Raw genomic sequence first — 12,155 nt, 5'->3', positions numbered from 1 at the left:
TACTGTCCGCTTATTTAACCAGTAATAAGCTTTACCGGTATCTACTAACTTACTGTCCGCTTATTTAACCACTACACTATTTAACATGGAGTCGGTCAGTCAGTCTGGCACTCAGTCAGTCAGTCAGTAAGAGACATTCGCTCTTCGCTCTTACGCGGTCCGGTAAAAAACAGTGAACTTAAGAAACAAAAGGAACAATATTTTAGATTATTTGAATGCCCTTTTAGAATGATAATTTTAAGTGGCGCTTTGTAGAATCCTGCTTCAAACGTTTACAAAAGGTACGTTTTTAATTTTAAACAATGATACGGCTTCCCTTACCAAATGAGACGGGAATAATAATAGTTCATATATTGTTTGTGTGTGTGTTTATTACCCTTATCTCTAGTCTTCTGTCACATAAACTAATGCAACTTGTGATAGAAAAACAACTACAAAACTAAACCTTTTAATATTGTGGAAGTTACATATTCTGTTAAAATAATGCATATTAATTGCTTATGTATGGGTAAGGGCTGCACTGATGAAAAACTAGAGATTTCATCACTTGAGTTTGAAGTTTTGATGGGCCATTTTTGGGTTGATCTACTAAAAAAGAAAATGTTGTCATTGCTAGCTACTGCTGAAATGACATCCTGGCTGTAGCTAAATAGTAAGGCAACCTCGGTAACAATGTTGAATTAGGGATTGTAAAATTAGTCTTTCAATAATCATATATGTTTATGGTGGTATATGTTTATGACCTGTGTCCCCGGTTATATAAACAAATGCAATGTAAACAATTGAGACTGAGAAAGAACAGACTGACTGTGATCCCCTGGCACTGAACTATTGCAGCGTAAAAAACTAGCGTCTGAGACAGGAGGGTCTGGAGACAGTGTTGCCCCATTCATAACCCCTGACCCCGTCCATAACCCCTGACCCAGTCCATAACCCCTGTCCCCCGTCCATAATCCCTGATCACCCACGTTTCAGTGGGGAATATCTCAGGCACTTTTTAAATCGAAACAAATGGCCCCTTCAATATGTGCTGTAAAAATGTCCTTCCATTTTGTCCTGACATTTGTTGACACAAGTACTACTGGATGGTGACGTTGCAAAAACTCATCTAATGTTATTACATAACCCACAAGGGTATGGACTCTTCAGCAGGCAAAGTTTACTCTAAGTTAATTATTATCAGTGTGATCTGTTTACCTGCCTACCACCAGGCTGGGGTTTTGCAATGGAGCGATCCTGGCCTGAAATGTCTGCATCCAAAGAAATTCAATTTTCTTATGTTGACAAAGTTAAAACACCCCTGCCTTCACCATCAAAGGTGAACCAAAACAGGTCCAAATGATTAGAAAAATAATTTCATAGCAATTTGGTAGGGTCCAGCCTCCCCTAAAGATTAGAAATGTAGTCTTGTTTGGACTTAAACGTATAGGTGTGTATTAACACATCATGACTAGATTAAAATATCTGACAGAGGCCCTCAGAAGAAATAGTATTGATGCTCATGAGTCAGTGTAATCTGAAGTCAGGCAGATGGAGAAATACAAGTCTAAGAATATATCTCAATACTATTGAAATGCTGTGGCGGGGACTATTGAAATGCTGTGGCGGGGACTATTGAAATGCTGTAGTGGGGACTATTGAAATGCTGTGGCGGGGACTATTGAAATGCTGTGGCGAGGACTATTGAAATGATGTGGAGGGGACTATTGAAATTCTGTGGCGGGGACTATTGAAATGCTGTGGCGGGGACTATTGAAATGATGTGGCGGGGACTATTGAAATGCTGTGGCGGGGACTATTGAAATGCTGTGGCGGGGACTATTGAAATGCTATGGCGGGGACTATTGAAATGCTGTGGCGGGGACTATTGAAATGCTATGGCGGGGACTATTGAAATGCTGTGGCGGGGACTATAGAAATGCTGTGGGGGGACTATTGAAATGATGCGGCGGGGACTATTGAAATGATGTGGCGGGGACTATTGAAATTATGTGGCGGGGACAATTGAAATGCTGTGGCGGTGACTATTGAAATGCTGTGGCGGTGACTATTGAAATGATGTGATGGAGACTATTGAAATGATGTTGCGGGGACTATTGAAATGCTGTGGCGGGGACTATTGAAATGCTGTGGCGGGGACTATTGAAATGATGTGGGGGGACTATTGAAATGATGTGGCGGGGACTATTGAAATGATGCGGCGGGGACTATTGAAATGATGTGTTGGGGACTATTGAAATGCTGTGGCAATTTGTGCATGCAAGACCGTATAGGACTGTTACATCTTTAAGGCCCATAAGTGCAGAAACCCCACATTTTTAAAGATGACCAAAAATAGTTCCACTGCCACCACCTCTCTTGTCTTTTTAGACTTGGTTTTTTATGTTTGTTATTTGTATGATCTCCTGATTGGCTGAGTAGCTTGGGCAGTACTGAGTCGTGGCAGAATGTCTCTGTTTTAATATCAAGAGCCACACATCCACTAGTAGCCTGCCTGGCATAACATTATAACCAGCCTGATAATAGGGTGAGCTGCTTTCCAGTTATAGGCTATTCATTTCTCAAAACTCTGAATAGACTAAGTTGGGTTGTTATATTGCATTGTGGCGGCCATACATCCCAGGAGATCATTCTTGATGGTTTTGAAGGTGCCTTTAAACACTGTTTCTAAGTGGTATTTCTTCATTGCATTGTCTGCTGATGCCACAAAATAAACAAATCCCATAAATAGCCCATAAATAGGGTTTCTTAGATTGTTTGGTTGTGCCTCCTAAGTACCAGCTCCGCAGAACTGACAGTCAATTTGCCTAATAATATGTGCAATTCCTGTCAACGTCCAAGTTGTGTTCATGAATACTAGAATGGAAGCCTTTGTCAAGCTGTGTTGCTGTGTTAGTTTCTCCAGTGGTACTCCTTTTTATAATGCATGGCTAGATTGAGAGAGCACTTTGGGACTGCTGACATAAAAACTGCTTCACAAAATACATTTGATTTGAATGATTAAATATTATGGGAGTAAGCCTAAAGTAGCCCAAAAATTTTTTTTATCACATCAATATTTCATAGACCCAATGTGTCCTAAAGTAGAAAATGATGGACCATGTTCTGACTAAAGAATGGGGAATGGGGAGTGTTGGTGAACTGCGATCTTCAGGTCCCCCCACAATTCAGTGGGGTTCGTTGTGCCACTCAACAAAGCCAGGGGTATAGGAAGTGTTTCATATTGCAGGGGAGCACATTTTATGTTTTTGCAAGTTGTTCTTGTCATTTAGATTGGACCAGTTTACCTGCTTCTTACATTGTGCGAATATGTCCCTCCTCTCTCTGCTGGCTCCTATCGCATAGCCACTCTAACATTATCTTGGCGGTGGGCTTTGGGTCACTGTCGTGTTGAAAGAGGACTCTTTGCAGTCTGAGATCCTGTGCAATCTGGATCAGGTTTTCAAGGACCTACAAGTATTTTGCTCTGTTCATCCTTCCCCTAAACTTGACACGCTTCTCATTCCCTACCCCTGAGAAACATCCTCATAGCATGATGCTTCCGCCACCATGCTTCACTGTAGGGATTGGTATTAGCCAGGTGATGACCAGTACCTAGTATCCGCCGGACCTAGTGCTTGGCATTCAGGCCTAATAGTTAGATTTTTGTTTAATCAGACAAGCAAATCCTCTGTTAGGGTGGCCATTGGTTCTTGGGCACCGCCCTGACCAATCTGCAGTTTGGTCAGGGCAAAGGGTCTGAGTATTTATGTACATGAGATACTTCATGTTTTAATTTCCATTAAATTGGCACAGATTTCTGGAGAATAGTTTTGTGCTTTGTAATTATGTAATTGTGTGTCTAGAACACAACAAAATTTGAAGGGATCATGAAAGTCAAGGGCCCTGAATATTTTCCAGAGGCACTGTGGTGTTCATACGTAAATTACATTTTAAAATCTTTGGCAAGACTCTGTTCAGCCATGATCCTCATCTACATTTAATTCTGCATTCTTATCCAAAGCAAAGCACAGTCCCTACATTTTAATACTGGCCCTGTTGGGAATCAAACCCCCAACCCTTGCATTAAACACAACACTCTGCAAACTCCACTGGCCCCATTGCCTTTCCAGAGCCTGAAGAATTTTGATAAGAATAATGGAAAATATCCAGGTGTGCCAAGCTTTTTGAGACTTACCTGTGAAGATTCACATATATTATCACTGTCAAGGGGGTTTCTAACATGTATTGACTCAGATGTGTGTGTATAAGTGTGTGCACAAGTGTGTGGGTGTGTGTGCGCGACCGAATGAAGAAATTTCCTTTTCTCTTTGTTTTCGACACAGGACAGCTGTTGGCAAAACTGATTACATCTTAAACGGCCTTTTTAAAGTGGGACAATGGCTCTGTGGGAACAGTCTGGCACAAAGAGACAGAGATAATTGAAATATATAAATAAAGAGAGGACAATTTTCCCAGTGATAGTATTTCTGTTTCTCCTTTCAGCCTATGAAACAGGTTTATTAAACAATGAATTTGGAAAAACATGGGTTACAAAGAAGAACTAAGATATGCACTAGCAACCATCCCCCTCCCCACACACACACAAACTCATAAACACGTTTGCAGGCATAATCATGACAGACCGTTTGTTGAGTATGTTTATCTGTCTTTATCCATAACTTGACTATAGCATGGAGAAAACTCCTTTTAACTGATATTAACAACTAAAATAAGAGCATTAAATGAGATTCATAACCCAGTCTCCACATTCCTTTTCCTCAATCACTGGATGATCAGGCAAAGCTCTCCCCAGCAGGCTAACAGCTTACAGTACCTGAGCAGAGCAGAGATTTAGGTAATTAGTGTCTTCCTGAATCCTTTCTGGGAGGGATTGCTGTTGCGCTGAGCAGGAGAACAAAAAGACTCAGGTGGCGTTCTACAGATCCTTGCCCCTAACGAGCACGCTCCCCAGTGGTGGCTCTGAACAGGGAAACCTGCTATCTACAACAATTTTGCTAAGCAGTTGAACATGAAGAATGTGTTACTTCTGAAAGGAGAGATTATGGTTCAGCCACTCAACACTAATTATTACTTCTCCGGTTTGACACGAAAAAAAGCGCATTCATTCCTCTTCTTCCGTTCCCAGAAATAAGAGTCTAGAGAGGAAGGGATGCAGAGACTAAAGGAGCTCATTTATCTTCATGAGGAGACTGTGCGCTTAGGTACAGAGCTAAACACTCACATATTTAATTTACATTTTATTCATTTAGCAAGCTTACAGTTAGTGCATTCATCTCAGGGTGGTCTGGTGGGACAAGCACATAACTCATTCACAGTATGTGCTTTACCTTAATACAGTAGCTATCGGCATAGTCAGTGCTAGTAAGAATAAAATGGAAGTGGTAAACGCTAATGTTACATTTTGGGAGGGTGTGGGACCGTATGCTGCGTCTGTGGGCTTTGTCATCCTTACCAATCCACTACATTGAAACATTCCTAAACTTATTGTTGGATACTCCCAGACATGTAAACCTCCCAGCTGCCCCCTCCACCTATTCACTACCCAGGACTCTAACAATCAATGGCCTGTTCTTTTGTTTTGTTGATGTCGAGTGTGAGGTAGTTGTTTTCATGAACCTGGTTAACACCTATTTAACACCTGAGAAGATGACGGGCACGTTGTCACCTGAGCACTTCGGGTGCTTCTCCGGTCGCCGGTGTGTTTGTGGAACAGCCCTGGGAAGAGGACAGTTCCTTGAGTTGAACCGGCAGATTTACACAGCATATGAGACGCTGTGTTGCTCTACCTTTACACGTTGGCCGCTGCCAAGCAATAAGTAAATCACCCACGAGACTATGCTTTGATCTACCTGTGGGAGAGTTTATCGCAGAGAAGGAGGAACTGAATTCAGTTCAATTCTAAGTTGGGTTTTCTCAGTCAGTACAGGAAGTACAGTCGTTGTTATGTTCTGAATGTTGGCGTGAGATGGGTTTTAAAGCATGTCTAAAACAACTCGGTGCATAGTCAACCTGGAACATTTAAAGTGTTTCGATTTTGGTCTGATAGAGGTGGCAGTATGAGAAAGAAAAAAAAGGCCTACGAACGATTTCTAAAGTTGTGGTTTGCTTTCATTGTGAACACCTAATTTAACAAGGGAAAGATTCAGCTTTATAAATGCTAAAATTTAAATGGTCGACAGGCTGTAGCCTTCAGAAGGATGGCTCCTGACCTCCAGTCCTACTGAGTGGGTATGAACGACCCTCTCTGACCTGCTAAACGTTGGAGAATTTCCTCATGATTTCACAGGCCGTCGCTTTGGACGTGCTGATGAAGCAAAAAAGGCTTATAATGTTTGAGTATGTGTGCATGTTTTATGAAAGGCTGTGTGTTATGGTTTTTGTGTGTGTTGATGCCTCACAAAACGATCTTTGTAATTTTTGAATCCTATTTGAATGTACATTTGATCTGTGGATTCAAATGTATCATCTCTAATGCGTGCACACTCATGTATGGGCAGGATATGGCCACCGGCCATCTATTGACTTGCCCCCTTGTCGAACACCAACCTCCTGGTCCATTAACCACAACAGGGCCCTCAGTCATTTAAATGGAGTTTTAGTGGACTGTCCATTTACAGACCTATACACATTGGAGGGAAAGCTGATTTTACTTAGAAACGGTGATAAAGAACGATGAAGGATAAGCCTAAGTCACTAAATCTGGTAAACCAAAAACGGACTTATAGCTTAAACTATTGGGAGAGGAGCATGCCGTTTGGATTGGAGGTATGATTGGAGGGGAGGAGCTTGCCGTTTGGATTGGAGTTATGATTGGAGGGGAGGAGCTTGCCGTTTGGATTGGAGGTATGATTGGAGGGGAGGAGCTTGCCGTTTGGATTGGAGGTATGATTGGAGGGGAGGAGCTTACCGTTTGGATTGGAGGTATGATTGGAGGGGAGGAGCTTACCGTTTGGATTGGAGGTATGATTGGAGGGGAGGAGCTTATCGTTTGGATTGGAAGTAGGGGGTGGGTTTGCTTTCTTAATGGCATAGAACTATTTCTTCAGAGAAAAAATAGTTTTTTAAATAATTATGTAGGTGTTGGTTACGTTATGATGGTTATGTCACTGTGTTTATAAACTCAGTGGTGGTTGTATAATAGTGGTTATGTCATAGTGTTTATAAGCCCAGTGGTGGTTATATAGTGGTGGTAATTCCACAGTGTTTATAAGCCCAGTGGTGGCTATATTTCTTCAGGGATAACAGCCATCATAAATCACCTCTAAAACTGGTGGACTGGGGGCACCATTTTGATATTTGATCTATTATAGATGATTAAGTTTAGTGTGGTGGTATGTGTGTTTGAGTGGAAGTGTGTGTAGTTCTGCTAAGAGATTATACAGGTTATATCTGTACTCGGCACTGGGTGGAGCTCAAACCCCACATTTGACTACCGAGAAGGGAATTGTTTAGCATTTGTTTCAGACATATATCCCTTCAGATATTTATTGAGAAGGATAGAGAGTATTCTCTGAAAGTGTACATCTACATCTAACCCTAACCCTAACCCTAACCCTGAGTCCACAGACCTTTCCTAAATATGGGATGTCCTGTGTCCAGTCTGAAGTATTGATATGTCTCGTGCAGACTTGACATGTGGGAACCCCTTCCCTCCCCCAAAAAAGTTAATGAGCGATATGTATATTCAAAGCAGGTGTGGAATCATTCAATCATGACAGTTGATCTTAGTCCTTCTGGTTGTGTTGCAGATCAAGACGATACCTGCCGATTCCAGCTGCCACTCTATGCCGTTGTTGCTTGCTCCTTTTGGTTTCAGGCTGTTTTGCAAAAGCACTTTGTGACAACTGCTTATGTAAAAAGGGCTTTGTAAATAAATCTGATTGTGATTGAAAAACTAAATTTTATTGATATCACTTTAGCTGCCGTCGCTGTCAGACGAGATCCCAGTGACTTCCTACGAGGTGTGATTGCAGAAAGAGCGATGATGTTTCTTGATTTCTGCCACGTCTGTCTCTGTCACGTTCAACTGGATCATTGCCAATACAGAACCACAACCGCATATGTAGTTCCAGGACTAAGGCTGTGCCTGTAGAACAATGGTTATTCAGCCTCTTTTCCCTCTCTCCCTCGCTGACTCTCCTTCCCTGACCTATTGAACCTTCCATAATTTCCAGTATCATTAGCTCCTCGTTCTGAAAGACGTCTGAGATCCAGAGAGAGATCAGCCGACGTGATTCATCTATTAAACACACTGCAGAGTGTATGGAATAAAGTCAGCTCAGTATAAACAGAATGAAAAGTTCTGCCCCTCAAGCCACCCTCCCACCCGACACAGCCGGAGCGTCCAAACTGACAGACACATGGCTGTACTGTCTCGGAGACATCGCAATCGATCATTTCTCCCTCCAGTGTTCTCTCCGCGGTTACATCTCCCTGTGTAGTGGAGGTGTTGCCTGAAGGGGTGGAAAGAAGAAGAGCAGAAGGAGAGCCTCAGAAACAGGCTGACAGAAAGCAGCCTTGGCCACCTTCTCCATCTCCTTTTGAGCCGTGGTGTGTTCTGTTCAAACTAGAGTGGGCGGCTGGCGGGCTCTTTTTAACCTTTCCACGCAGAGAGAGTGGATCGTTTCTGAAACCAAGAAAGGTTTTTGGAACACAACACAAATGGTCATGGTCATCTGTGATCTAAAAACACTCTGGGGTCTAGCTATATCTCCCCCCTCTCTCTCTCTGGATATGAAAACGTCTCTCTTCATGTCTTTCTTTCCTGGTGGAGGGGAGCGTAGCCCAGAGGCTTCTGAATGGAAGAGTTGTTGTTTTGTAGCTCGAGGCTGGAGGTGACAGAGGTTCCCTTCAGGACAGAATCAACTCCTCGTATGTACACTCAAAGGCAACAGGGTTTTTTTTTTTACGAGTTTGACGTCTTTTTCCGCTTTACATCTAAAGCAGGAGGGGTATAGTGCTTTAAAAGCTCTGGAAGAATCCACAGGGGATCTCGGCCCATATTCCTGTGTCTCCTTCCCCATTCCCTCTTCCTGCCCTTCTCTCTGTGATTGATTGATTTATCACTTAGTGTGTGCAGGTGAAAACAAGTCTCAACCCATCAAGCCTTCATCCTGCACCTTTCTCTCTGCCTCAGCCCAACGCACACGCTCACTCTCTCTCTCTGACTCCCTCTCTCTGAACATGCCCTCCCTGTCCTCCTCCTCTGACACAGACAGCTGGGAGTATTATCAGTATCAGACGCTGGAGTAGATTAGCTTTGAAGAGTGTACGTTTCAATGTGTTTGTGTTTTTAGAGTTTGTGTGGGTGTGTGTGTGTGTGTGTTTGTTGTGCATGTTTAAAGTGTGTGTTTTTAGTGTATTTGTTGTGCGCCTATGTATGTGTGTAAGTGGCGGAGATGACACAGTCTGAGGGACAGCTATACCAGGGCTATATTTAAAGGAGATAATTTAAATGTTGGTGTGTGTGTGTATGTATGTGTGTGTGTGTGTGCCTATGGTAGGTGAATAAACTGAGCAGTAGAGAGTGAGGGTGTTCAAATGTTCTCTGTTTTCATTTTCCCAGGTATGTGAGACTAACAACACGTTGTTCACTGCCTCTCTCAGGGACAGGTCAAAGGATTTTTCATCTTGAAGTTCGATCAGTCAACTTTGGTCACTGGTCTGAAGATTTAACTGTTCAAACTGTCCATGTTGGTCATTCAGCATATACTCATGCCCACATATCCAGAACTACTTATAGGGACATTGCTCAAGGGCACATGAAAATGTTTATTTACCTTGCTGGCTGAAAGATTCAAACGATCGGATTACTGGCTTAGTGTTCTGACTATCAATCTCCTTCACTTGCAGCTTTTAAAAGCAGAAGCACCAAAGCACAGAAAAAGTACACATTACAAATGGACACATATTATCACAGAATAAATGTCTGTTATTTCACAACAAGATTCCCATTCTTCCTGTTTTCTCATTTCCACCCATCTTCCTTGTCTGTGATAAATTAGATTCCATCTATCTTCCATGTCTTTGATTAGTTAGGTTCAAGGATGAAGGAACACGGGGGACAGGGGGGACATGTCCCCCCCCCCAATGTTAGAAGCAGATAAATTGGTCCCCCCCACAATAATAAGAACATTTTGCAAATACTTTTAATGTGGGTCCCTCAATAGGAAACTCACTCCTGCTTACTTGGTTGGTCTGTGATTAGTCAGGTTCCATCTATCCTCCTTGTCTGTGATTAGTTAGGTTCCATCTATCCTCCTTGTCTGTGATTAGTTAGGTTCCATCTATCCTCCTTGTCTGTGATTAGTCAGGTTCCATCTATCCTCCTTGTCTGTGATTAGTTAGGTTCCTTCTATCCTCCTTGTCTGTGATTAGTTAGGTTCCATCCATCCTCCTTGTCTGTGATTAGTTAGGTTCCATCTATCCTCCTTGTCTGTGATTAGTTAGGTTCCATCTATCCTCCTTGTCTGTGATTAGTTAGGTTCCATCCATCCTCCTTGTCTGTGATTAGTTAGGTTCCATCTATCCTCCTTGTCTGTGATTAGTTAGGTTCCATCCATCCTCCTTGTCTGTGATTAGTTAGGTTCCATCTATCCTCCTTGTCTGTGATTAGTTAGGTTCCATCTATCCTCCTTGTCTGTGATTAGTCAGGTTCCATTTATCCTCCTTGTTTGTGATTAGTCAGGTTCCATCTATCCTCCTTGTCTGTGATTAGTCAGGTTCCATCTATCCTCCTTGTCTGTGATTAGTCAGGTTCCATCTATCCTCCTTGTCTGTGATTAGTCAGGTTCCATCTATCCTCCTTGTCTGTGATTAGTTAGGTTCCTTCTATCCTCCTTGTCTGTGATTAGTTAGGTTCCATCCATCCTCCTTGTCTGTGATTAGTTAGGTTCCATCTATCCTCCTTGTCTGTGATTAGTTAGGTTCCATCTATCCTCCTTGTCTGTGATTAGTTAGGTTCCATCCATCCTCCTTGTCTGTGATTAGTTAGGTTCCATCTATCCTCCTTGTCTGTGATTAGTTAGGTTCCATCCATCCTCCTTGTCTGTGATTAGTTAGGTTCCATCTATCCTCCTTGTCTGTGATTAGTTAGGTTCCATCCATCCTCCTTGTCTGTGATTAGTTAGGTTCCATCTATCCTCCTTGTCTGTGATTAGTTAGGTTCCATCTATCCTCCTTGTCTGTGATTAGTTAGGTTCCATCCATCCTCCTTGTTTGTGATTAGTTAGGTTCCATCCATCCTCCTTGTCTGTGATTAGTTAGGTTCCATCCATCCTCCTTGTCTGTGATTAGTTAGGTTCCATCTATCCTCCTTGTCTGTGATTAGTTAGGTTCCATCCATCCTCCTTGTCTGTGATTAGTTAGGTTCCATCTATCCTCCTTGTCTGTGATTAGTTAGGTTCCATCCATCCTCCTTGTCTGTGATTAGTTAGGTTCCATCTATCCTCCTTGTCTGTGATTAGTTAGGTTCCATCTATCCTCCTTGTCTGTGATTAGTTAGGTTCCATCCATCCTCCTTGTCTGTGATTAGTTAGGTTCCATCCATCCTCCTTGTCTGTGATTAGTTAGGTTCCATCCATCCTCCTTGTCTGTGATTAGTCAGGTTCCATCTATCCTCCTTGTCTGTGATTAGTCAGGGTCTATGAATCATAGTGTCCTACGGGCTCTGGATAGCCTTCCCCTGACTGGTACTCAGGACTGTTGTATATTACCAGTAGAGAGCACTTTTAAAATAAACAGCCTAAGTTTATTAGGCCAATGGTAGAGAACACACACACAATGTACACACACAAAGTACACACACACAAATAAAGTACAGTGTTGCACTCTCACACCATGGTATAGTAACATGTTGTTTCTGTTTTACCTGCCGTCTGAGTAGGCTTTTTATCAATCAACGGAATAACAGAATTTTGTTCCCCCGCAGGAATGTGATTAGAAGATATTCTAGTTTTACAGGAGAAGCTGGAGACACCCATTGCTCCAGGCTGCTTATATATTACTGTAAACCAACCACTATTTGTCCCGCAATCATCTCCAACTCACTTTTCTCCTCCTGACTTTCTTTATAGAGTACCCACCTCCCTCCCTCCCCTCTACTCCCTCCCTACTCCTCCTCTCTCACCCCTCCATATCCCTCCTCTCTCCCC

General features: G+C 42.6%; 1 long non-coding RNA gene across 1 annotated transcript in view; it reads left to right on the top strand.

The window, feature by feature from the left end:
- The first annotated feature begins 98 nt into the window (after nt 1–98).
- Nucleotides 99–12,155, top strand: part of LOC105029043 — a 32,382-nt gene continuing 20,325 nt past the window's right edge. The window contains exon 1 of the long non-coding RNA XR_829447.4: nt 99–281. This is a non-coding gene — a long non-coding RNA (uncharacterized LOC105029043). The remainder of the gene's footprint in view (nt 282–12,155) is intronic.

This window comes from Esox lucius, chromosome 4 (assembly GCF_011004845.1).
Source record: "Esox lucius isolate fEsoLuc1 chromosome 4, fEsoLuc1.pri, whole genome shotgun sequence".
Classification (NCBI taxonomy): domain Eukaryota; kingdom Metazoa; phylum Chordata; class Actinopteri; order Esociformes; family Esocidae; genus Esox; species Esox lucius.
The sequence above is the reverse complement of the archived record's forward strand: the minus strand, read 5'-3'. Positions and strand labels throughout refer to the sequence as shown.